The sequence below is a fragment of the Passer domesticus genome, chromosome 22 (assembly GCF_036417665.1).
Source record: "Passer domesticus isolate bPasDom1 chromosome 22, bPasDom1.hap1, whole genome shotgun sequence".
NCBI lineage: Eukaryota > Metazoa > Chordata > Aves > Passeriformes > Passeridae > Passer > Passer domesticus.
Window position 1 is genome coordinate 2,895,775 of NC_087495.1, and position 27,655 is coordinate 2,923,429.

At 42.3% G+C, this 27,655-nt stretch overlaps 2 long non-coding RNA genes across 4 annotated transcripts; both read left to right on the forward strand.

Moving 5' to 3' along the window:
- Positions 1 to 1,724: 1,724 nt before the first annotated feature.
- LOC135285147 (uncharacterized) lies at positions 1,725 to 6,629 on the forward strand. The gene is made up of 3 exons (XR_010350132.1): positions 1,725 to 1,994; positions 4,825 to 5,280; positions 5,355 to 6,629. It is a non-coding gene; the product is annotated as an uncharacterized LOC135285147 (long non-coding RNA).
- Positions 6,630 to 12,682: 6,053 nt separating this feature from the next.
- On the forward strand, positions 12,683 to 21,324 carry LOC135285146 (uncharacterized). 3 transcript variants are annotated; one of them, XR_010350130.1, is made up of 4 exons: positions 12,683 to 12,797; positions 15,314 to 15,371; positions 16,372 to 16,423; positions 19,168 to 21,324. It is a non-coding gene; the product is annotated as an uncharacterized LOC135285146 (long non-coding RNA). The 3 variants fall into 3 exon arrangements; XR_010350129.1 differs by having other exon boundaries at positions 20,066 to 21,324; XR_010350131.1 differs by lacking the exon at positions 19,168 to 21,324 and adding an exon at positions 16,546 to 16,918.
- The last annotated feature ends 6,331 nt before the right edge of the window (positions 21,325 to 27,655 follow it).

Sequence of the window (27,655 nt, forward strand, 5' to 3'; positions counted from 1 at the left end):
CCAGAGTTAATTTTGCACTTTCTCTGGCAGGTTTTTGGTCATTAGGGCACTGGCAATGAGTATTTTCCAGCAATTGATCAGTCCCTGAAGGGTGATGTCACTAGGAGGTTGGAGATAGGTGTCTCTCAGGGCAGAAACTGAGCAAGGCAAAACTTAGCCAATGCTCTTAAACTTTCGTTTCTGTCCTCTCCCTTCTCTCTGAGAGATTATAGAAATAAAGACATATAAACTCAAAAAAAAAGAATAATGGCTTCAACTTGCTATAGGGACTATATTTAAAGATTTTGGCTAGTTTTCATCTGAAGTGCTGCTGACTTGAGGAAATTCTTTTGATCATCTAAGCCTTGGTTAGAATAAATTGCCAAATCCCTTTAGATTCCTTGGGATTTACAACAGATGTTGAATGAAAGATTTATCTGTGGCCCACAGGCCTCCATGGCCATTCAGAGCTCTGCTTTCCCCAGAGGCAAAGGGCAGCATCAGAAGAATAATCTTTAATCTGTCATCTATTGTGCAGAGGTCTGAGAAGGTGTAGGGATCACCTGATCCTACCCAGGGCACAAGGACAATTTCTAATGAAAGGAGGTCTTGAACAGGGACAGCCTTCTTTGGAGAGAGGTCTTCCCTAGAGGATCAGGGTAGCTGTGTATAGGAAAAAGGAATTAAGTCTAGATCACACTCAGTGAGATTTGTTTGAATTACTTTGTTTTTTCTCCTCCTGTCCATACTTTTGACATCACACAAAAGTTTGGGAGTGGTGGGAATAGTTTATATGTTATTAATACTTATAACAAGTGGCCAAGCTAAACCAGCCTTATGAAGTCAGCTCTGTTTCATGCCCTCTTTTCACTTTCTGTGCCTTGACTTTTCTGTTTTGTTTGTCTGAAATGAACAGATGTGAAGTGGGAGTGACTTACAGCCTCTTTCTGTTTCAAGCTCAAGATCCAGAGGGGGAGTAGAGTTATTGTGTTGTGCTCACAATTTGTGACCCACTGCTGTGCAGCCTTTCCCTTTCAAGTGCAAACATGTCCAGAATCCTTCTCTCCCATTCCAAACCCAGCAGGCATTCACCACCACCCAGCTTTCCTGCTCTCACTATCCCTACACTTTGTACACTCTTCTGCTACAAGCTCCAATCTGCCAGATGTTGAATGTTCCCTGAGAATTCCAGAAGCGTGCAAGATTTCATACAGGGAGCCCAAATGTGATAAGTGAACTCACAGTTATATGCTGCCTCACTCATACCCAGAGGAATCTTGGGAACCTAGCAGGATCCTTGCTCAGCCTCCAGGGAATCAGAAAATAGGTTACAAAGAGAAAAGGACAGTGGCATTCAATTTGATGAGGCTTTTCCCCCTGGTATTGTATTTGCAGGGACCCTTGTGGCAGGAAGGAATGATGAATCTGACTCCATGTTCTCAGGAGGCTGATTTATGATTTTATGATACTATATTATATTAAAGAATACTAAACTAAACAATATTAAAAAATACAGAAAGAATAATTACAGAAGGCTAAAAAGATAATAATGAAAACTCCTGACTCTTTCCAGAGTCCTGACACAGCCTGGCCCTGATTAGCCAAAGAGTCAAAACAACTCACAGCAGAATGCAATGAAACAATCACCTGCGGGTGAACAATCTCCAAACACATTCCACATGAGCACAACAGAGGAGAAGCAAATGAGATCAGAATTGTTTTCATTTTCTCTGAGGCTTCTCAGCTTCCCAGGGGAAAAATCCTGAACAAAGGGATTTTTCAGAAAATATGAATGCCACACCCTGGGACGCAGCTGTAGCTTGCATTGCAGTGGTAAAGTAGACACAGAGCATCTCTGACCTCCCCTAAGAGGAGATTAATTAGAGTGTTGCTGCTGTTGAGGCTTCTGCTGGTGAAGGAGGTAGGAGCTCTGCCTGGAGTCAGCCAGCAGTGGGAAGCCAGCACGTTGGGATTGTAGCAAGAATACCCACTAAGGGTGTCTCCCAGAATACCCAGTAAGTGTGTCTTCTTCTGCTCTTTGCTGGTTGAGAATTATTCCAGCTCTAAAGCTTCCACATGCTACAGCTCATTCTTCCTGCTTAGCTCAATGTGTTTTCAAACACAAGCCTGAAATGCAGCGGATGGTAATTACACTTTGACATTAATATTTAAACCACAAACAGTTAGCACACTAATACCATCCCCAAAGGCTACTGCTCATTTCAGTTTCATCCTTATGAGACTTAATTATTGTCAGAGATGAATCCTAAAAGGCAAGAAATATTACAGCTCAAAGACTAAACATTCCCTTGATTATTAGAGCTACAGGATTTGGGCACAGACTGTGCAAAGGGCCTTGGCTATAGTGGTAACACTAATACTGCTACTAAAATCCACTGAGTTTTTAAAATCTAATTTTAAATAGCCACTGAGATTTATTTGCAATTACAATTATACAGACATCTCAGAATTCAGTTAATTTAGCCAAAGAATAACTTTGCAAAACTGAGCTGTTGTTACCTGTTGTACAGATGGAGACACAGCAATGTTTTAAGGCCTGACCTGAGGCAGTGTCAGGGCTCCTTAGTCTGAGGTGGTGGGAGTGGCAACTATCTCTGATGCTGCAAGCCTGCTGCTGAAATATTCTTCAGGCTATTTCTCCAAACTAACCTCTTTATAGGCCTTTTATGAGAAAGAACCATGGGATCACACATTTTCAAATCAATTTGTGCAAGTGCAGTGATGCTTCCAGGATATGAAGAGCTAGCCAGGCATTTCAGATGTTTTGTGACATTCTGAAACACACTTTGTTGTGTGCAACACAATAGAAAAATCTATTACAGAAGCACTAATAATAAAGTTAGCTTTTCTGCTGGTGTAACTCCAGAAGCATCAAGAAACTGAGACGTGAAGGGAGTTTAGCTAAACACCACTGGGTCTGATCCTCAGTCAAAAACCCCAGTCTGTTCAATTACCCTCCTCTCTAAGGGCAGCAGCTGCACCCTGGGAGAGAGAACAGTGAGCTGGAGCAGGGAGGAGGAATCCTTTGTGTGTCCCTACATTGACAGGAATCCCTGGCAGAAGCCACCCAGCAGTGGATGCCAACTGTTGTGGAGGAGCCAGGCTGCTGTTGCCAGGCTCATCACAGAGACATGAACTCAAACAAGGGGTTGCTCTGGTTATACTGGTTCATTGTGGTTATACTGGTTCATTATGGTTATACTGGTTCATTGTGGTTATACTGGTTCATTATGGTTATACTGGTTCACAGCTGGAGTGTATCAGGATCAGGCCATGTGTACAGGGGTGACTCTGCATCAGTTTTCCTCCAGCCACACTTTGCTGAGGGTCTCCCAATTTTTGAATGGAAACAGCTAATCAGCAGAAATCACCAATTCCACCTGGTTTAACAACAGCTGTTGCAAAATGTCTTTCTTCCAGTCTTCTGTGTGGCATTGGAGTCCCTGGGTTGACAGACAGGGATCTTCACCTGTCATGTTCCATCCTGGGCTGCAGAGACCTTGCTGGTCAGGAGCTGGGCTCTGTGGAGGTCAGACCAATCAGCAGTTGAAACCCAGGAGTTTTGAACTCCCTCTAAAAGAAGGGTCTCAACAATTAAACACTCTGTTTGTCACATGGAGCTTTGGTGTGTGTGTGTGTGTGTGTTGACCCTGTCTCCAACTACCGACCCTAAGGAACACGTGGACTTATCAGCATAATACTTCTGAAATTAAACAATGGATTTACAAAGGTCTGATGAGAACTGAAGCCAGGTTTAAATTTGCCACCTTCTGTTTGGTGGCAGAACCTTGGACAATGTTGCACTGGACCCAAGCTTACTCCACAATTTTACAAATCTTTTCAAGCCTCTAGCTCAGCCTGGGGTGAATTTCAAATCTGATGCTCTAAGTATGTGAATTCATATTTCAAGATGTCATTAGTGACATTTTGAATTGTTCAGATAAAAATCAGAGCCAGAAAGGTGAATTCTGTTTTTCTTTCTGCCTCCTTCCCCCTTTTTCTCAATTTCTGTGCTTTGCTGTCTACTTAGTAATGATGTCATATGTGGTGGGAATCCCAGACTTTATGGAAGGGAAGAAATGTTTTGACATGCATCTTTAGATTAATTCCTAGTTTCTTTAATGTCTTAGAGCCTTTAACAAAGGGTGGTGCAAGCTCTACCACTTGTGCTCAAGGAAGGGCAAGTCTGCTGCCATCAGCTCCCTCAGCCTAAAACTAATGAGTGCATTAACTTCAGAGGGAGATTAATGAACTTTCACTGCCCAAGGATGTTTAAAGAGTAGCCTAGAGAGATTGCTTTAGCCAGCTACGCTCATTTCATTTAGAAAAATCCATGGGAAGGTTCCCATTATTCACAAAAAGGTGTGTGGTTTTTCCAGGGGTGATGGCTGTGGTATAGTAGATTAAATCCATCATTTATACTGCTCAGGAAGCACGACTGCTAAGCTCACTCTTACTGCTCTGACAGATGATTTAAAAAATAAAAAAATACAGGCACAGTAGATGTGAGGTCTGTGTCAGCCTGCACAAATGTGTGTGTAGGATGCTGGAGCACTAGTGGCTATTTGCATATTGGTGTAAATGATGACCCAAGGAGGGATTTAAAGGCTTACACAAGTGAGTACCAGAAGCAGGAGCAGAGGTCAAAGGTCCTCCATACTGCCACAGCACTGCACTGATTTCAGAATATCCTTCTAGTCAAATTAGATTTGTCCTCCCTTTGAGTGTCAAACTGCTCTCTACTTAACATGCGAGTCCAATGTTTTAAATGAGAACCTTGGTTTGTGGAAAGCACTGACGTTCAATCTGTATTTACATTCACAGGCAAACAGCCTGTGGATTCATCCATGCTGACAGAGTCACTGAAGTCCCCACAGAGGCTGACACCAAGAGCCTGAATCATTGGTGTGTTTATCCCACAAATTCGTGGTTTAAATGCACTTCATACAGGGGTGGCTCTGTTACTTTGACTTTAGCCCATGCAGCTGGTGGAGAGGTGAGGTGCACACTGCTGTGTCTGTGCTGGATGTCCAGCTGGCTTTGCCTTGTGTCTCAGTTGAATACTGCCCCAAACCATTCTGTGTACATTGTTTTTCTCATTTTAAAACACCAAGCCTCACAATTTCCTAAGTAGATCTTTGGGGCTGTAGCCATGTGACTCCCATTGAAGACAACAGCACTCATGCTACGTTCTTGTGTGCACATCAATCCTGAAGCACCCTGGGATGCAGCTACCAGGAACCATTCTGCTTTTTGACTGTTGCCAATCAGGGAAGAGTGGTGAGTTTTCCTGTTGCTTTGTCTGGTGAAATGTTGTTTTCTATGAATTGTTGAGCATCTGCTTCTTCACACAGGGAGAAGGTTGAAGCTGCTCCCTGGTGCCCTATCAATGCTGCCAAAAAGATAAGGAAGGAGCTGGGGTCAGATGGGCAGTTGCTAAAATGAGAAATATACTTTTTAGTGGTGGAGCTTTATGCATAGTGAGTGGGATGAAATTAAAAAGTGAGAGAAAGTGAGGTCCTGTTGCTGTTGTTGCTGGAGCTGGTGTGGTTGTAGAGGGTGATGCCAAGAACTAATGCAAAGAACCACACAGCAGAGGCAACTTGCCCTGCACAAACAATCTTTATTATCTGTGACACACAACTTCTGAGCATGGTCTACTGGCCCATCATTTGCTAACCAACTGGTAGTCAACAGATGTCTGGGTAGCATTTTGGTAATATTTGGGATGGTACTGACCCAGTGGTGGCTGGTGCAGGAGTCTCAACAATGGCACAGCCTATAAAAATCAAAATTATACAGAATGATTTTAAAGCTTGATTTGTAAGAGACATGGCACATTTCTGAGGGGGAGAGGTTAGATTTTTCCCTCACATGAGGGTGCCTAGTGCTTTAAAGAAAATACTGAGCATTTTCCAGGACTTATTTCTGTATGTGGGTGAGAGGTGTCCTGATGATCAGTCCAGCTCCACGAAGGTCCCAGTTCTGTCATAGCATCTGACTCTATTTGAACAGTTAGATTTGTTGTGACATAAAATCCTATTGATGATTCTGAGAGACACTTGTCGAGATAATAAAGAATAAAAGAGCATTCATCTGCAATTACATTAGATGCTTTTTGTAACAAAAGAATAAATTTTGCATGGCAGAGGAGCTACACAGAGATCAATTTGGCCTACAGCTATATTTTTTTGTCAGTCCTCTGTACATTTTTCTTTTCAAAGTCTATTTTTCTGCTCACTATTTGCAAAGAGACATTGACCATGACATAGAATAAGCATGGTAGTTTTATGAGTAGCCTGATATGGCCTGTTTATCCTTTCATTTCAAAAGCACACCAGACAGATCTATCTCATCCTCCTGTAATTCCCTCCTTTTCTTGTTTTTTTCCCTTTTCTTGAAAATTGTAATAGCAAAATTGAATGGGAGCTGAGATCTTTTTTGCCAAATTTTAGCCCAGCAGTAAGCTCTCTGTGCAAAGACTTGAAAAAGAAAACCTCAGAGGGAAGGAAATGGGGAGTTAAGATGGAAGTTCTGATATGACCTTACCTCAAGTGTCATCCACAGCAATGCTTTAATTTATTCAATCAATTGCAGGGCCCTTAGGCTGGGAAAGGATAACTCTGGGATATTAAATCTGTCCCTCTCTCCAATCTGTCACTGGTGTGTCAGAATACATTGATTCTTCTAGTCCTGCTTTTATTAACTGTCTCCTCAACGTGGCCTCTCAGTCTATCACACACTAACCTGCAATTGCTTGCTGAGTGCAAGATCCCTGGAAAACCTCTGGATTCTCTGCTGACCCCCTATTTTATCACTGTAATGACCTGCTATTACTGGATGTTATTCATCTCCACATACCTGGGGGTTGCCATGGAAGACTAGATTGGAATCCTGCTTTGTCTTCTTGCCCTCTCACAGCCTATGTGCATCACAAAAATGTACCATACTATTGCATTTGTTGGGAACTGCCCAGTGAAGGTAGGAATAATGAATTTGATTCTATGTTTTTAGAAGGTTAATTTATTACTTTATTATACCATACTTTATTAAAGAATACTGTACTAAACTATACTAAAGAATACAGAAAGGATATGTAGTCTATGGATATGAAGTCTAAAAAGACAGTAATGAGAACTTGTGACTCTTTCCAGAGTCCTGACACAGCTTGGCCCTGATTGGCCAAAGAGTGAAAACAACTCACACCAGAGTGCAATGAAACAATCACCTGTGGGTAAACAATTTCTAAATATGTTTTGCATGTAAGTACAACACAAGAAAAACAAATAAAATAAGAATTGTTTTCCTTTTCTCTGAAGCTTCTCAGCTTCTTAGGAGAAAAATCCTGAGTAAGAGAATTTTTTAAGAAAATGTGAATACTACACCATGCCTGTGTTGGAAATTCTGTGGCATGGTAAAGGATGGCCTGAGGAATCCAGACCCTCCCAGATCCCCGTTGATGATTGGTTTAACTGCACTTGCCATTCCTGGCATTTCCATTTCCAGCTCAAAGCTGGCTCAGGCCCTGGGACAATCTCAGTCAGGCTACTCCCCAGGGCAGAAGGAGGTTTTATAGTTGGTCACTGTGCAAACAGTTTAGAGCATTTCCCAGTTGGAATGAAGTGTCAAAGAACCTGAAGGCTGGCCTGACTCTCTCTAAAAAAAAGGGCTAAAGTCAACCCTCCTATAGTATTGGATTCAAGTCCTTTCTAAAGGCTAAGGTTACTTGTAAGCACCCTGTGGATCCAGAGTGGTTGGTGTCACTAGTTTTGTAGATGTCTATGTTGGTGGGCAAAGCTGGTGCATATTTATGGCTCTGCACAGCTTTGCTTCAGTGATTACTGACCCCCAAAAGCACAGTGAAGCACACAGATATGAACATTAAAGCTGGAAACACCATTTTGATCACCCACTCTGACTTTCTTCCTTACCCAAGGTCAAGACTCCAAGCCAGGCCTCCTGCATCCTCAGTTTGGACTGACTTATTAATTTTGGTTTTAGAAACTGTCAAAACTGGAAAATCTGTGTCTTTTGTAAAAGTTGAAATTAATCTGATCATCAGAGAAATAAATTGCCCAGGAGCTCAGCAGAGTGTGGGAGCTCCATGCCTTGCACACCCCTAGTCATAGCATGAGGGAGAGGCTGAGAGAATCCTGCCTGCAATCCATTGCCACAATCCTCCATCTGCCTCTCATACCTCTGTAAGATTTGGAGAGAGGTTGTTTAAGGTTCCCGTTGCCTTCCCAGCTGCAGCATACAAATCCACTTGCAGCTCTGAAAATGTCAGCTTTTTGGCTATACCCTGATTATGTTATCTGCAGTCCCAGTGTGCTTTAAAGACTTTCCCAGTATTTTAACCACTGCAAAGCTGGGCACTGGCAGTGGGTGGTTCTGAAAACCAATGATTTTTTACCTTTACTGAGAAGCCTCTGTTGTAAAGAGAGGTTCATTTCCCCTCTGTAGTCTGAGTAATTGAGACACCTCTCTTTCCTGATTTATTTGCCCATAAAATTCCAGGTGGTTTTGGCACTGCTTCTTTCCCTTGTAGCATGAGCAAATATTGAGCACCAAGTCCTCACCCTAATTTCATTAATTATCTGCTAGGGCTGGAAGCCTCTGAAATAATGTCTGGTTTTAATAGAGAAATCAAAAGCAAAAACAAGCTTACAGTCCCTCCACTATTTTCAAAGCTCTTTTCCTCCTTTTTATTTGAATCTGATTTTAATTCACCTTCACCTTCCAAAGACTTTCAGGCTTCTTTGTTCTCATCTGAGATGGAGAAGGATAGGTAATCGTGTTTCATTACCATGCAATACGTTTGCAGTAAGTTTCTCACTCCCACAAATAAATAATGAAATAAAGTCCCTAATTCATCCAAGTGATTTTTCTTTTTAGTGCCTGCATGCATAGTTCCTCACTGCATCTCTCAGGTTAGAAAGGAAGAAGCCATCTTGCTGTTCTGTAGATATCCCAGCAGGAATAACACAGAGTACAGAAAGGAAGTGGAGAAGAAACAGCTGACAAAAGCCTTCTGAAATGATCCTGTTCAGGATGCAGACTGCTATTAGCTGAAGTTCTGGCCAGGGACCCTAAAGCAGCTGAGAAATCAAGGTTTCTTTTTTTCCTAGAGACTTCTCTACTGCCTGGGTTTCTTCTGAAGCTGAATCTCACTTTGATAATCTGGGCTAGCCCTGATGTGTTCTGCTACCCCTTACTTCCCTCCTGCTGATGCAGCAGCATAGGAGCTGAGAAGAAATTGTCAAAATAAAAAGGCTCCCAGTTGTTTCATTAAAAATTTAGTATTTTGTGGCCTGGAGGAAGGGGCTGAGTGTCTAGATCTCCTCTAGCTCACTGACAGAAACACCCACATACACAGCTAACAGGCACAGAGGCGAGCTGAGGTTTCTGCTGCTTTATTCTCCAGGCTGAGGAACAGTGCTCTGTATTTACAGGCATCTTTTGGGTTGATACATGAGGCTGTTCAAGGCTCTGCTAGGTTTCCAGATATGGAAGTTGGTGTCTGGATTGCCGAGCAAATTGTATTCTATTTACATCTGTATGGCAGCTGTCTCCTGTTCAGTGGGCAGTTTTCCTTATCTCTTCCACACCCACTCCTCCCTCTGGGGGGACATCTGCTGATAACAGGCTATGGAATGTCCCTGCAAGGCTGATAAGAACTACAGCATCCACTGGGAGATGTGAGCCCAGAGGGAGGAGCCAAGCATTCCTACCTGGATAGAATCTGAGATTCTGGAACACCAGCCCAGCCTTTCCACTGAATTCCCAGGGGAGCAGCTGCCTCTTCCACTGGACCTTCAGAGGAAGACTGCACCCTTCTACAGGATCCCTGCTCCAGCAGAACCACACCTGGCACTGCAGGAGGGCTGCAGCCACAATTCCAATGGGACTGCTACCAACAGCCTGGCCCACAGGTTCTGTTCTCTGTCTGTTCTGACTCTGTCAGTGTTGTTTTATATTACTGCATTGTTTATTTTATCTTTTATTTTCTTCCCTATTAAAGAACTGTTATTCCTGCTCCCATATTTTTTTGCCTGAGAGCCCCTTAATTGAAAATGTATAACAATTCAGAGGGAGGGGTTTACATTTTCCATTTTAGTGTGTGCCTTCCTTACCACACAGCTGTCTTTTCAAACCAAGGCAGTGGCCATCATAGCAAATCAATTTCTTGCACATAAAATATCACTATGAACAGGAAACATATTTCTCATCTAGTCACTCTTTCTTCTGGGATAAACTGGCTGCTCAGAAGTTCCTGGAGAATTAAATACATCTTGCACAGGATAGATTGGTGTGCACATTTATGGGGAAGAGCAGAGTGTGGACTGTGTGCAGGTGTAAGGGGCTGACAGCTGCTCTCAAATGTTCTCCAAATCCTATTAAAGGAAGAGTTTCTGGGAAATGCCCTGTGAGAAGAGGGATGAGGGAACCAGAGAAAGGGAGGAAAGTAGGTTTCATTGAGCAGATTTTCTTATTATCACTCCTCAGAGCAGTGTGTGATATATATGAAGATGCCACAGACTGGTGTTTTAGTGAATTTTAAGTGGGAAGAATCACTTTTGTAGGAAATATTTTAAGATTCCAGTCACTGTGAACATGAAGAGCACAACCATTTGCAGAGCACTCGTAACCAGTTAAATATGCAGAGGAAGCAAAGTTGGTGAGGATGGTAATCCCAGAACTGGAAGCACTCAATTTAACATGCCATGGAAAAATCACTTAGAAGACCCCCAGAACAGTTAGGTGCTGTCTCTCATCTTCATTCCTAAATACATTTGTTGGTTTGACTTTTTAATATAAATTTCATTTCCCATACATTTAAAAGGGGGTATTAGCAGAGAGCCTTTGGAGACTAAATCTGTCAGGCATCCACCAAGTCCACAAACACCCTGATAGGAAGGGCTGAGAGCACTGGGTGCACAAATAGGTGAGTAGGTAGAATTAACTACATGGGGAGACAAATAGAGACAAGCAGCCAGGCAAACAAATGACTCTGTGCTGCCTGGTTTGTTTCTATAGCTTATCTGAGACTCACCCTGGCAAGTAATTTCTTGATTTTTGCTCTCTTTGGGAAATGAGCCTGTGGTTTGGGACCAGGACATCATCACACTGACTGAGATTTAAAGGCAGCAATGAAACTGGGTATTTGCCTGTTTGTGCTTCCTTCCAAACTGGGCGACTCTTCTCAAGAGGAGAATTGCAGCAATTGTTGCAATCAACTAATAGTAGCATAGGTTTCTGAAGAAGTTCATTGCAGAGGGGAGCAGCACACCTTAGGTGGAAAAATAAAGGCTAACATCTTTTTGTAGGCTCCAAATTGAATTCCTAGTTAGGTCATCTTTGTGTCTCCTAATCATGTGTGACATTAAACACTTATTCAATGAAACTCTATTCTTTGCACTAATTATTAAGCATGAAAAATTGATATTGAGCGAGGCCATTGAGCCAAGACAGCTCAATAACTAGCAGGGAGGAGAGATTATTTCAATAAAATAAGTTTGCTTGAGCCAGATGGAGTTCCCAGGATGCACTGAGACAATGTGACACATGAAATTGTCCTCTGACTTGTGTGACAGCTCTAACTGTGCTACTAAAAAGCCATCAATAAGCTGGAGTGAGGTGATGGACAAAAAAGGACACAATGAGGGGGACTTGAGGATGTTTTAGACAAAATGTAGGTAAATGGTGAATATAAAGGGTAGCAAGGCGTGGCTGGGAGTCTTGGGGTACCTCTGTGATCCTCAGGGACTGAGATCAAAGAAAAATGCTGTATTCTTGCAGGATTCCCAGGCAGATGTTATGTGACCTGCCCCTGCCCAGTGGGACAGGCTTGTCCCCACCGTGAATTTCTAGCTAAAAGACCTGTGCAGCCCATCTTACAATTTAAGAAGAAATTGATTTATGTTTGCTGGAAAAAAAATCCCAAAATTAATCAGTTTTCACTTCTTCTCCTCCATTCCATTTCTCTCCTGTAAGATTTGCTTCTTTCCCTTTCATTTCTTCATCTCATTCTTGTTCTATATGCTCTGTCTTTCACCCTCTCCTTACGAACCTGAGCCTGAGAGGACCAGTTTGGAAGGAGAACTTCTTGGATCTTCCTCCACAGCTCCTCTGTGTCCTTACTTTTTCCTCTGCACTTCATGGAACCCACGCTCATGCTCTGTGTCCTGGGGTGCAGCTAACAGCATCGTTATGGAAGGGAATGCCATCCCATAACAGGTTGGGTGGTATGTGACATCCAATTATCCAAACAGAATATAATGTAATTTCACCCATGGGCAGTGCTGAAAGGAATGAATTTCCTCTGGGTGTGATGTATGAGGCTGCCTCTGCTATCTCTGTTTGCTGAGCCTCTTGCTTCATCCCCAGCTCCCCAGCAAATCTCTAAAGCTCAGAAAACACTGGAGCACAGCACGTTTCACAGCTGAGGAACCAAGATAAACCAGAGACACAGAGGCTTGTTGTTTAAACCCCAGAACAAACAGAGGGAAATTAATGGGTCTATCTATATCCCTCCCTTTCACTCTTCTGTTTGTCTTTCCCTTTATTGTTTTGTTCTTCTCTTTCCGTTTTCCTTTGTTCTCTTCTTTCTTTGTTTTGTATTATGGTAAACAATTCATGGCACAAGGGCATTCAGCCTTTGAAGCTCTGCTTTACATCAGGGGAATGGCAAAGGGCAAGGCAGCCCAGTTCAGGGGATTTAGCAACTTGTGCTTGACCTGTTTTTCCCCAGGGATGAGGTGCTGGTCAGGAAGGAGAACAGAGCTGTGCCAAGAGGGGTGAGTTAAATCTCAAAGGGAAGGGCTTGTTTCAATCTAACATCTCACAGGTTATTAATATATTATTAACTTAATAACTACCCTCCAGTGAGAAAGCCTGTAGCATTCCTCACTAGCTCTGCTTTGGAAGAAATGTTCAAAGGTATGGAGGTATCTGTAGGAAGAGAAACACATCCAGCAAGAAGTTCAAAGCACCCAAGCAGTTTGGGTGTTTGACTGTGAATAGGAATGGTTGCTGAGCTCTTTGGATGCTTTTGGGGTCTTCTTGCCTGAGTGCCTGCATCATTAGGGGCCAACAGCCCCCAGTAACTCTGGCATGTATTTTAGTTCTGGCAGGAGAATGAAGGTGCTGCCTGAGTGCTGGTACCACGTATCTGCCTGCACTGAGCACCACATTATTGCTCCAAGTTAAAACAGGATGTAGATTCCCTCAGGGAGCTTTGGGAGGGTGAACAGAGTTCTGGATGGTGTTAATGGTGCCCTGGTACTTAAAACTTCCCTCTTAGCAGAGAATAGTGCAGATGTGATCAGCAGATCATGCCATGTCATTGTAACAGGCCCCCAGCCTGGTGATAATTAGTATTGACTCTATCATTCACAGAAGGTTGATTAATCTATTTATTATATTATTATTATTAAGAAACACATAATTTTTATAGATAGTTAAGATAAAGTTGGACTTGATTGGTCCTTTAATTAAAACCCATCACCACTGGTTAATTAAGAAACCACCCTTTGGTAAATCTCCATAACACATTCCACATGTTCACAACAACAGGTGCAGCAAGTTAAGATAAGAATTGTTTCTCATTCTTTTCTCTGATCTTCTCACAGACTTTTCCCAGAAAGGCCTAGGAAAGTTGTCTGTTGCTCTCTCTGGTCAGAGAGCTGCTGCCAATGTTCCATCATTAATGAAATCAGGAGGAAGGAGAGAGGAGCTGGTGTGAAGGAGCATATTGGGTGTTTGGCTGATTCCTGGCCTCAACTCTGCTTCCCCTGGACAGCTGGGTGCTCCCAGGGATTTCTGTGGGATTCCCCAGGCCAGAAATGGGCTGAGCTCTAACACAGCTTTTGCTCTCCCTTATGAAATGCCTTTTTTCAGAGTGGAATTAATGGACTAAGGGTTCACTGTGTTTGTTTTGAGGCCTTATGCTCTAGGATAAGCTTTAGGACTTTGTGGCTGAAGGTGGCATCGTGCACATCATTCCTGAATTAGAACCACTCCACTCCAAGCAGAGGAGTTGGTCTGAATGTGCATTAGGGTGTCTGAGATGAGCTGTGGGAATACCAGGATGTAACAGGCTGATGGTTTGTCTAGTCCAGGATGGTTCCACTAGAAGAGGACAAAGATAATGGGAAACAAAAATTGTGTACACCACACAGCATTCATCACATGAAGCATGGCAGTAGAATGCTGAGGACTGTTTGCAGAACACTCTCAGTGTGAAATTGCTTTGACTAATGCCTGTGTCTCCTCTCAGGCATTCCCTAGGCTGGCATTGTCTCTGTGCATGCCATTACCTGGCTGATAAAGAGGCACAGATGCATCTCTGCCCTGCAGCAGGTTATTGGTAGGGTTATTTAACTTTGAAGGTTTGGAAGGGGGTGAGAGTCTTCTCTCTGCAATATTGGTGAGAGATTTTAAAAAGGCTGTGCAGGACTGAAAGGAGTACCCAGCACTACCTTGCACAGACAGAAAACATGAAAGAAAAAGTTGTGTTAACCCTTGTGGGCTGGACTGTGATGAGCCTTTAATTGTAGGATCGCACAGAACTTGCATCATGTAATACAACAAACAGCATGACTTCAAACTCCAGCAGTATTCTCATGAGTTACTGCCTTCATAGAGTGGTCTGTGAAACTTGTTCAAAAGTACATCCAGTAGCAACTGACAGCAAATGTGCTGAAAACAATTGTGCAGATCCCAAAGGTCTGAATTTAAGGGAAACCCCTTTCCCATGGGAACAGCATGGAGAGGATTCAGGAGAGCCAGGTTTGCCAGCCCTTTAATGTTTCCCTCTCCTCCTCTGCCTTTCTCCTTGCTGTTTAAGGTAAACACACCCAGGTTGCTGGAGGCATCCTTGGCTCTCTGAAGTGGTGATCCCTATTTGATCTGCCATTTGAAAGTGCATTTTGTAGTGGTTTGGCAGGTGAATGTCTTTCCTGCTTCCTTGCTGTGTCTTTGTCAGGGGTATAATTTGAGACTAATTAGTTCTCAGCTCTCAGGCCTCACAAAGGAGCATCAGCGCCTGGTAGACTCTATTTGCTGAAGCCCTTATGGAATGGGAACATATTACTCTTTCATCCTATTGTACAAATAATTAGAATAACTGAGCCAAAGTCCCCTGGGATGCAGTTTGTGTTAAAAACACTTCCCTGCAGTGACTGGCAGCCAGTATAGAACAGCTGGAGAGGCTGAGACCTCTTGCCTCTGGACACTTCCAGCCTTTCATATGTATCCCTGTGGACTCCAATCCTTTCTAATCCAACCACTCTAATCCTTTCCTGTGTTTCAGAACTGTGTTTCTCCCAGAGATCCCCTGAAAAGAGGAGTGACATGCAGGCCTGGAAGAGGTGAGATGGATGACATATGGATGGATGACAGAATATGAGTGCAGTAGATCTCTAATGATTCTTCCAGCTTGGTGGTCTGGTACATGGTGCATGCCCTGGTCTGGGGACATGTCAGACCCTTCCCGTGTGGTTCTGGGTCACCCCAGCTCTCTGCACAACAGAGAAGCTCACACACGTGAGCTCAGGGCACTCTCCTGAGCTCTCTTGAGCCTTGACATCTTTAAATCAGTGGAGTTCAACAATAAAGGTAACACCACCTCAGTAAAGTGATTCTGCACATTGCGGAGTTGAATTCCATTTATGTCCAGAAAGATTGAGATCTTTGAGACAGCTTCTTTTTTTTGGTGACATCTTGTCACAGACAGACATGGAATGTTTCACATCTATGGGATTTCAACCAGTAGCATAATTCCCTCACATATTCTCTTGCTGTGTTGGGTGTTAATTTCCCTGCCTCTAATTTATGTGCATATTAAGGTTGAGTTACTGTTGCTGTGGGAACTATAACTTCAAGTTTTATTATTCAAAATGAAAAAAAGAGTATATTTTTATACTTTATTTTGCTTATGGATCAACATGGTAATATTGATATAAAGAAAGAGAAACTTCTAAGTAGAAAGCATAACATGAAATACTGCTCTGTTTATTTTCCTTTCTGTAATGTTCCTCTAATGGGCAAAATCCCCACTACGAGGAAAAAATATAAACTATGAAGCAGACAAAAGAGAAAAAAGAAGCAACAGATAACTGAGATGTTAAATGAAGTTGTTCAGAGAGAAAATGTTTGCACTTACCAGAACCAGGTTGCCACATGCCCAGGAGCTTTGGTGTAAAACCAGGCAGTAAGGTGAGATCCTGAGACTGGCGAGTCTGTGACTTAGAGTGAGCAATTCAGTCACAGTGCTGCTTTTCAGGGGAGTTGTAGTGATATAGAAAAACAAAACAGACACTGAAAAGCACATGGGGGAGACCTAAAATCTGTTTGTTATTGTATTTGCAGGGATGCTCCGACAAGGGAAGGAATGATGCATCTGACTCCATGCTCTCAGAAGGTTAATTTATTACTTTGTTATACTATGTTTTATTAAAGAATACTATACTATACTAAAGAATACAGAAAAGATACTTACTCAATGCTAAAAAGATAATAATGAAAACTCCTGACTCTTTCCAGAGTCCTGACACAGCCTGGCCCTGATTGGCCAAAGAGTGAAAACAACTCACAGCAGAGTCCAATGAAACAATCACCTGTGGGTGAACAATCTCCAAACACATTCCACATGAGCACAACACAGGAGAAGCAAATGAGATCAGAATTGTTTTCCTTTTCTCTGAGGCTTCCCAGGAGAAAATCCTGAGCAAAGGGATTTTTTCAGAGAATGTGAATGCCACAGTTTATGGTGTTTATGGTGTCTCTCCCACTGCCCTGGGTTGTGAATTTAAAGCAGAAAGGTTCATTCTTCACAAGAACTCAGGAGAATTGGAAAATATTTGAGTAGAAGAATGCATTACACTCTCTTTTTCAGTGTTTCAGAATAAGGAATCTGGTTTTGGTCTCATACTGGTATTAAGTCAGAAGGAACCTGCTTCAAGTTAATGGTGTTAGATGGAATAAACCAGGAGTAATGGGGAGAGCCAGGCTGTGTAGTTCACTACACAGGAAATGCTTCCCAGCAGTGGCCAAAACCTCATTCTAGTCATGAGTTAATATGATGTAGGATCTAAAGTACCGTCGGTGTCTACCCAGTACCTTTCTAGCATGGCTACTTCTGATGAAGCCACAAAGTTATCTCTTTTCAATTTCTCTCTAATTTTAAAAAATACAAACCCTTTTCCTTCTGACAGCATAGGGCCACTCTTCACTGGTCACACTGCACACTGTGATTTAATTTGTTATTGATTTTTACTGAGGTGGTGTTCATAACAGAAATGGAACAACCCAAATCACAAATCACTAATGAAAATTGTGACCAGCTTCTTACCAGCCTGCAAAGATGATGATTAAAAATGACTGGAAAGGCAAAATCAATCAGGCCCCTTCAAAAAGTTGTTTGTGAAGGGGCCTGATTGATGTACAAAAACAAAAAGCAAAGATTAGTAATATTAAAACCCGATTCTTTCAAAAGCTTCAGATGGTCTTCCGTGTGACAGAAATAGTTTTGTTTCCTGAACACAGAACAGGGATTTATTTCCTCAGCAGTGGTGGCTGAGGAGGAGCCACTCTAGTGTGTCAGATAAATAATGTGAGTTTCTAACATAGTTTTGCATTCCAAAGTTCACAGAAGTCTTAACGGCCTTCAGGACAATAAATTTAGGGAGCAGGTTATGGATTTAACATTTTAGATCCCAGGTGGCTGCCGTGGGAGAGATATTAAACCATCAGTGGATTCCTGAGAAATGCAGGAGTCACAATATGACACAAAACGTACAACACTCACACTGAGATGTCCAAGGCAAATAAGAGTGTGTTTATTTCCCAACTTTTATATTTATAGAATTCTAAAGGTGACCATGGATTGGAGGATGAAATTGCCACCTCTTTAACCATACTGGTCAAACCAACAGTCCATCAATTCTCTCCTCCTCCAGAAAGGAATGCAAACCAATCATTAGTTACATGAAAAGTGCGTGAGAAACTCCATTATAAAAATGTAAACATCAGAAAGCTCAGAAGAACTTAGAAAAACAGAGTGACATGCAGGTCCCTGCTTGGCTGGGCTCTGAGCCTGCTGTGCTGAAGGCACTCAGAACTCTTCATGCAGCTCCCTGCACTCATCCCAGCACCAGCTCCAGCTCCTGTTGGGACAGCAGCATGGTTTCAGTGATGTACTCACAGGGCTGCTATTTTCCTAGAGCATAGCACGTGGATATTGGTAGGGTAACCTCAGTGAAACCTTGGGAAGCAGTGAAGGATCACCACACACATGGGCATTAAGCGACAAACCCGGTGCAGCCCCGTGTCTCAACCAGCATTTACTGTCAAGGTACTCAGTAGGGATAAACTGGTCCAAATCCATCAGATTCACTGCCACTACAGGGACTGATCTACACCACGAGAGCTGGTCTCAGATGGAGTTGGGGAGTTGTAGACTCTTGTATTTGCAGGGTTCCCAGATGAAGGAAGGAATGAGGAATCTGACTCCGTGTTCTTAGAAGGCTAATTTGTTATTCTATTCTATTCTATTCTATTCTATTCTATTCTATTCTATTCTATTCTATTCTATTCTATTCTATTCTATTCCATTCCATTCCATTCCATTCCATTCCATTCCATTCCATTCTTTATATTATATTGAAAAGATACAGACAGAAGGCTAAAAAGATAATAATGAAAAACTCGTGACTCTTTCCAGAGCCTCGACACAGCTTGACCCTGACTGGCCATTAAGTCAAAACAATTCACATTAAACCAATGAAACAACCACCTATTGGATAAATAATCTCCCAACACATTCCAAAGCAGCAAAACATAGGAGAAGCAAATGAAATAATATTGTTTTCCTATTTCTCTGAGGCTTCTCAGCTTCCCAGCAGAATGCTGGGAGAGGGGAATTTTCCAGAAAATATGACTGCCATAGTAGACCCTGAGAAATATCTTTCATTTAGCTCATCTGGATCATGGGGTCTGTTGACTGAGCAAGTGGCTGCAGGGGAAGAAGTCCGGCAAGATCTCTGCATCTTTTATTTTAAGGCATGAGCGAGCTTTGGGAAGGCCTTTTCTGTTCTTCCTTGTCAAATGTGCTATTTCTGCATTTCCATTACATCAATTATGTAAATTGCAAATATCTGATTTCAGGGAAACGTGAAAAGAAAGGAAACTACTTCTCCTTGTCTCAGAGTGGACTGGATATGCATCAGAGCAAAGGAGATGGGAAGAGAGCTGGGAAAGCAGCTTTTATGGTTTGTGGGTGAAATGGCATGAATATGTACGAGACTGTAATTGGCTCCCACAGAGTAACCAAGCTGCCAGAAGACCCAGGTGTCCCAGCTAATTGTTGTAGACAATTAATAACTCAGATTCTGCTAATTCCATGTCGAGCTGGGCAGCTCATTACAGGACCAGAGAGTGAGATTCTCTGCTAAAGCTGCTTGCAGATAGGGAGTGCTGGGGGATCCAGGCTTAGGGCAGAGAAGGTCCCAGCTGGGCTGGCACTGCTGTTGGCTCAGAGGGCACAGCAGGAGACAGAGACAGTCTGTCAGCCTTTGGCTGAGGTCTGGAGTCACATCAGGCAGAGCCCTCACCCACTTGCTCCTCCCTGGAAGCAGGAGCTGGGTAGTGAGTCTGTGGGTTTAGTAAAGCCTAACTGTCAGTTTAGGACATGAAATAAAACAACACACATGCTGGAACCTCCAAGGTAAAAAGAAGGGAAGTTTATTTTCCGACTCCAGCATTTAGAGACTTTCAAAAGTGACAGTGGATTAGGAGATGAAAGTGCCACCTCTCCAATGACACTGGACAAGAGAACAGTCCATCAAATTTCTCCTCCTCCAGAGAAGAATGTAAGACAATAATTATTTACATAAAAGTGCATGAAAAAGTTCATTACAAGAACATAAACATCAGAAGGCTTAGAAGAACAGAACGACACCTAACAAACCACATCTTTGTCCTGTGACCCAGATTACATATAGATTTTTCTTTGTGGTAACATGAATCCCATAAGTCAAAACCATAATTTGTGTCCCATCCACAGATACATTCTGCAAACTGGATAACTAGAGATGAGACTTCCTGAATTCCATCTGAGGCTTTCATGATAACCTGCCACTAACCGCAAGTCTCTTTGAGAAGAAACACTAGTAATTTTAAGGAGGGGATCTGGCAGCTGCCCACTTTGCTCTGTGCTGCAGGGCCTTGAATAGATAGGGACAAAGTTTGTGCTGCCATCAGCCAGGAGCTGCATGCTGGGAATGTGGGAATCTCTCTCGAGCCAGAGTGTTTTATAAGTATTCTGAGAAGTGATGGATCCTGGTTTTCAGAGCCTAATGCAGCTCACTTTTGCTGGGTTTAATGCACTTGTCACAGCAACATCCATCAAAAGGGAACAGCACCTGAGAGAGTACAGCTCCCTGGTACTTGAGCACCCAAAAAATGGATGGTGCTCCAAGCCAAGATTTTGAAGGCAGAATGGATCACATTACATCTAGAAGCAACTGATTTTTTATGGAGTTCCAACAAGCTCCTCTATTAGCTACATGTCCCTTCCCCTTCCTCCAGCATTCAGGTACTTGGGCTTGCAGGGGTTGTAATTGCACAACTTCAGGGACTGTTTCCTATTACTATTTTGACTTTCTCCTTTTTCCTTCTATTAATACTTTTCCTGGTGTTTAACATTAAATGTAAGGAAGTTCCTTCTCTGCAACTTTTCTATCCATCTTCCAGAAGTTCTGTAGCAGAGATTATAGGTACCAGTCCTATGCTGTGGAACTGGTTTTTTAAAACTTCTGTCAAAAATAGGTTAGAAACTGTTGTAAAATAGTTAATAATTGTTAATCATATACTGTTGAAAGGTTTGGTTATTATATTGTAAAAGGAGTTGTAAAAGAGGTTGGTAACATTTGCAAAATGGTAATGGGTATGTGCTGACCCTTCACTGTGTGAATAGGTTACTTTGAGTTCCTGTTCTCCTCCTTATTTTCCTTATTCTGCTCTGCCTTCCTGCAGCAGGCATTTTCTCCCACCTGATTTTCAGAAGCATTTTGTTACTGCTGCTAATACCAATATGCAAAATCTTCTGATTGTCTGCACTGCATATCTGGTGGAGAAGGACCCAAAAATGATGCTTTGCTTAAGTACATTTTAATTGCTTCAAAAAGGAATATCTAAGCTCCAAATATTTCAGTTTAAACTAATATGTTTTTGTTCCAATCAGTGCTTTTTAAAAATGTGTGTTTCCAGTGAAGAGCTGAAATGTTTTGCTGGTAATGTGCAACATTTTCAGAGAAGTTTTGATGTAAGTAAGAATATTTTCATATCTGGAAATAAATGACCAAATTTTAAAAGCCTTGAGTACTCACAAATTATGTTATATGTAATGGGAGCTTCACATTGATGCTTAGAGGTTTAAAAAATCATTTAAAAGGGGTTAAAAGGTAGTTATAAGAAATACGGTATTTAACTTACTGTATTACACTTCAGTAAAGTGCACCTCCCCAAGCAAAAAGGAGCCAGCCTGGATGGAACTGTAAGAGACAATCAGCACCTTAACCTTCATGCAAATGAAGGATCCCAACAGAATACAATCCAAAGGAAAAAAAAAAAAAAAGAAAAGCAGGATAAAAGGGGGCATCCAAGTCAGTGAGAGTGTGCTGCTGGACCTTGAACATCAGGAACATCCTTCTCCAAAGGAAGAGGATCCAGCACTGGCTCTGCTCATTAGGAACTCTCCTGCTCTGCTCACAGACCCCCTGTGCTTTAGGCCTTATAATAAAAGCTAAAATCACTTCAGTACTGGGAATGTGATCCCATTTATGACATTTCTGTTATCCTGTTTTTAATTCCCTCACCTGTCTTCTGTGGCATTTGCAGGGCACCCCTGACAAGGGGAGAGAGTGATGCATCTGACTCCATTTTACCAGAAGGCTAATTAATTACTTTATTATACTGTATTATTCTTTACTATATTTCGCTATGTTACATTACATCTAAGCTGAATCTGCCAAGCACTGAACCCTGCACACACTGCACAGAATCTCATGATTGTCAGCTGACAGTCCCAACATACACACACACAGTCTCCTTCACACTTATTCTCCTCTGAGTATTCTCCTTCCTATAACCACATATTTCCTTGCTTTCTCACTTTCCTACCTGTTCTTTTGGACACCCTGATCATGGCAGAAGAGGTTCTGCAATACCAAAATTCCATCTCTGGCTGCAAGGGGTTCAATGTCCCAGAAGCTTGGTCTTGGATTACAAGGGGAATCCTGGAAGGAATTTGCCCTACTTTGAGTCAGGGTCATGTGAGGTGTACTGTGTTCTTACAGATATCTAAATAACAGCAATTCTAAAATATAACTGCAGGGAAAACCAGGAAATAATTATAAATAAATGAATGTAGCAAACTGCTGATGGGCACTTTAATCTCAGGGCATATTAGAGTAAACACATCCATGCCACCCACCAGCTCTGGCCATTCTCGCTGCTTTGCCATCTGTTGCAGGATGGCTGGATGAACAAAATTTCCATAATTTGCACGATCTCCTCATGAGAAGCACAGTGGGAAAGCTGCTGGTAGTCTCTCATCTTATCTGAGGCTTTGAGGAGACAAATCTGGACTTTCACTACAGGGAAGAGGCCAGACCACTTCCCATGTAACTCGTTTTCTTTGGAGTTTCAGAACTTGAAGAAGTTTTCCAGAATTTTGTGAAATAGTCCTCATTTTTTTTCCCAGGGACAATGAATTTACAAAACATCCCATGGACTACAACTTCAGCAAAACAATTCTCTGCCAGCACCTGAGGCAGTCAGGGAAGAAAAACAAACAAGCAAACCCCAAGCCACATGCTGCTTGAGCTTAATGCAAATAAATCACAGAAGTATTATGTTCAGCTCTTAATGTCTCTCTCCCCATCTTCCTGTCTTTCACACTGTTTCTTACCTAAGAATATTTTATCAATCTGCCAGTCTAGCTTTATGTACTGTTTAGCTTTTTCCTGGCCGTGTATTTTCTGTCTGCTTCCCTGCTTATACTTCTCATTTTGCCTTTATTCTAATAACACTGTGTTGGTAAATAAGGGCACACCTCCAAAAGCAACTGCAAAAGTATTTCTCCAGCCCCATCTCTCAGGGGACACTTTTACCCATCCTGAGGCACCAGGGGCTCTTTTAGAGATATGTTTTTAATTCTCAGCCACAGCCTGCACTGTCCCCACTTCTACACTGGAGGCAGTGTTAGCATTCAGGAACACATAATCACAGAATTATATGCAGGTGCTTTTATTGGAGAGCTCTGGGCGTCAGGGGTACAGATCCAGATCTGACTCTGCCATGGTTTTGAGCTGGACATGTTTTATATTCTATCGTTATATAACTTACATATTAATTATTAAACTTACATTGTTCTATTGTATACATTGATTTCATCCAAGCATGGGTTTCTGGTGATCCCCCTCAAAGCCTTGAACATAGTTTCTCATTATTCTTTCTTACGATTAAACAATAATTATATCTAATTTCTAAACAATCATCACATCTAACAGTTATATCATTTATCATATACTGGTTGCACAGGTGCCGTTTCACATTATTCACCAAACTCAAGGCCTAACACTTCCCAGGGCCTACTAAGCCTAGCTTGCCTTCTAACTCCCCAAATTTTCTATGATTTTAAAATCTTTTACTAGGACTGGGACTGCCTGCAGTGGCTGCAGTCTGCAGCTTTCCACAGGAACACAAACCATGACTGGCATGAAGGGCTCTGCTGAAGTAGCAGAGCCACATCAGGGAGAGCTGCCCTCTTGTTAAAAACAGGACCAGACTCCCGGTACTAAAAGTGATTTCAACATTTATTGTAAGAAAATGAAAGGCCTAAAAAGCAAGGGGTCCTGGGGGCTGAGCAGGAGTGATCCCATTGAGGATGCTGCAGCGCTGCACTGGGGCTGCTTCAGCAGAGATGTGCCCGAGGTTCCAGGTGGAGCAGCAGAAATCCACTGGCTCAGAAGCCCCTTTTTATCCTGTTTTTTGTCCTTCTGGATTGGTTTCTTTTTGGATCCTTCATTGCATGAAGGTTTTAGGCACTTGATTGGCCATTACAATTCTGCCCAGGCTGGCTCGTGGTGCACTTGCTCAGGTGTAATACAGTACATTGAATACCTTATTTCTTATAACTACCCTTTTAACCCCTTTTACAATATAACAACCTAACTAACAGCACATACTTAACGATCTATCAACTATTTGACAACAGTTTCTAACCTATTTTTTAACACTGTCAGAGCATGAAGCCACTGGCTTTGTCAAAAGGCAACTACACCTCGTGCCTGCCTGGGTTGCTCAGGCACACACATGGCCCTTGTTATTGCTCCCTCAGAAAGAATCACACCTTTTGATGGCTTCCTCACACACAGGTGAGGAAACCAGCCTTTCTCCCACATCAGCAGTTCAAGCAGGTTGATGTTCAGATGAAAAAGCCTGCACCAGGGAAAACACAAAGCCTGAGAATAGATGGAGGGTTTCAATTGTGCTCCATTTGCTCGGGGTGTGAAAATAGCTTTTATTCTGTTTCATCATCTAAGGCAGAATGCATTTCTTGTCTCAGTGGAAGGACCTGGAGATTAAGGAATATTTATCTGCCTAGCTTCCCCATAGCTGTTTGGAGATAGCTCTGGGTGTGGAGGGACAAAAGACTAATTTTCCAAGCATGTACCATATAGACCTTCCTGTGTTTGAACAGACAGGTAATGAGTCATGCTCCATTGCTAGGAACAGGCCAACCTTTCTGAGGCCAAAATGGAACAGGATTGATTTGTAAGAGCTACAAAATTTGCTTATAATGATGCCATTTCATTTTTGCCTTTTTCTATGTTCTCTGTATTCTTCACACATATATTTGTAGCTTTGTAGCCTGTTGTATTAGTAGCCAGTTTTCCCAGTACTTTTCCATGTCCTTTCCCTAGGCAGAAAGACAAAACAAATTCCAGAGCTCCTGGGGGTACACAGCCCCTGTGCTGTCTTGGTTCTTCCTGGGAACCCAGACCAAGAGCAATATTTCAAGGCACATTTAATGGACAAAGTACAGCTGGTGCTGAAGGGGAGACTCCAGAGAGGGGGCTTGACCTGGGGGGAACTGCATCACCCCTTGTCCTCCTCATTGGTGCTTTTTATCAAGTATGCTAATTTTCTAAAACCTATAAAATGTATTCACCCCTGTGGGTGTGGGCTTTTGTGGACATCTTTCCATAACTGCCCCCGAAGGCTTTCAAATAAAGATCTGCTCTTGTGTTACCTCCTTACTAAAATTATCTTGATTTTCATTCCCAGGCTGTGAAAAAGGCAAAGATAATTTCTCCCCACAGTTAATTTTTTGTCCACAGAGATAACATCAACAGGAAAAATACCTGATATAAATGTGTGGCATTTGAAAGGCAGCTTCTTTTGCATTAATCATTAGGCTGTTATGTGCCCTGTGTCTGCTATGTGCACACTGGAACATTTCCCACAAATTGTTCAGGGCAATCTACACCAGTGGAGTTAAAGGTTTGATTTTGAGGAATTATTTTGCTTGTAAGCACTTTCTGGCTTAGAACTTTCCTAGGAATTTTGGTTTTTTATACAAATTGTTTACTTTATGGTAATTTTCTGACCTTGAATCACTTCTGCAAGCTCTCCTGATTTGGTTCTGCAACAGTTCAAAAGATTGGTAACATTTGCAAAATGGTAATGGGTATGTGCTGACCCTTCACTGTGTGAATAGGTTACTTTGAGTTCCTGTCCTCCTCCTTATTTTCCTTATTCTGCTCTGCCTTCCTGCAGCAGGCATTTCTTCCACCTGATTTTCAGAAGCATTTTGTTACTGCTGCTAATACCAATATGCAAACTCTTCTGATTGTCTGCACTGCATGTCTGGTGGAGAAGGACCCAAAAATGATGCTTTGCTTAAGTACATTTTAATTGCTTCAAAAAGGAATATCTAAGCTCCAAATATTTCAGTTTAAACTAATATGTTTTTGTTCCAATCAGTGCTTTTTAAAAATGTGTGTTTCCAGTGAAGAGCTGAAATGTTCTGCTGGTAATGTAGAACATTTTCAGAGAAGTTTTGATATAAATAGGAATATTTTCATATCTGGAAATAAATGACCAAATTTTAAAAGCCTTGAGTACTCACAAATTATGTTACATGTAATGGGAGCTTCAGGTTGATGCTTAGAGGTTTAAATATTGATTTTAAAACCTACCTTCTGGCTTGTGGATTTGAAATTTTTGGGTTTTTATTATTGGAATGCCCTGACTTTTCCCCAGTGTGACTGCTTCAAGATGTGTTCCCCCTTTAGCATCTTGTATTCATCAAGTTATTTCAGAGAATTACATCAAGTAATAACATCAAGTTATTTCAGAGCATTTTGTATTCATCAAGTTATTTCAGAGAAATAACTTCTGAAATGTATCAGAAGACTCTGAGTGATTTCTATCTGTGACACACACCAGCTGAGGGGACCTGAGACTTCTGCTGCACGAAGGTTGGTAGCTGCTGGGGCATTTCTGCTCATGACAACACAGCCAAGGAGCTCAGTTAACAGCTCTCACTCCATGGTGTTCCTGGGAGCTCAGGTAAGGGAATATGGCACTCTTTGCCTCTGCTTCACCAGTCAGTATTGCCTCTGGTGAGCAGTAAGTGAAGGTCAGGTCTGGCTGACTGTGATTTTTGGCCTCCTTGATGTGACCTTATGGAGTGAACTTAGTTTCTAAATGGCAGATTCAGCAGCCTTCCTTCAGTGCAATACTTGGGAGCAAGGGTGGCTGGATGTGGGAGGAGGGATGTGCAGGCTGTGAGTAGCAGAATAGATCCTTGAAGGATCAAGTTTAGAAATCACCAATTAACCCTTCTGAGCTCACTAACACCGGGGGCTGAGTGTGGTAAAGCAGATGATAAGAAGAGGCAACAATGAACAAATAAATGGCACCTCAAATGCCTCCCACCACCAGCTGTACCCAGCTGAAGGAAGGAGAAGGCTGGAGGTGGAAATAACCAGAGTAACTTATTCAAGAACCCAAAGTGGATCCTGGAGGTCCAGGAACAGAAGAACAGAGGTATCCACCAGACTGTGATGTGCCTCAGACTGTCCCCCCTCTATAGATGCTTATTATTTATGTTTATACCATCAATAATTTGAAGTAAATCTATCTATATCAACACTTCACTTATTATGTCTCCCCTTCTATGTTCAACTCTGTTTGGTAAAGTCTGTTTAGGGACAGCTCTTTAACTGGAGGGCAGGAAAAATGGAATTAGGTGCTCTACAGGTGGACATGAAGAACAGTTGAATGATTGATTACAGAGGGGTTTCTACAGATGCTGGGGCTCCAGGAGGGAACCAGCTCTGTAGAAAGACACAAGGGAGACACAGGTCCAAAGATAAACTATGGAATAGGGATAGGAAGAAGAGTAAGAAAGGTTGAACACTGTCTGCCACAGGAAGACCATGAAGAACAAGGCAACACTACCCTGTGGAGCCCTGCAGCTGCTATATTAGTTCTGCTGTGTTCTACCTCACAGTGGCCTGTGGTGGATAACCTTACCAGGAGCTGCAGAAATACCTCATCTCTCCCCCTTCCCCTGTCACTG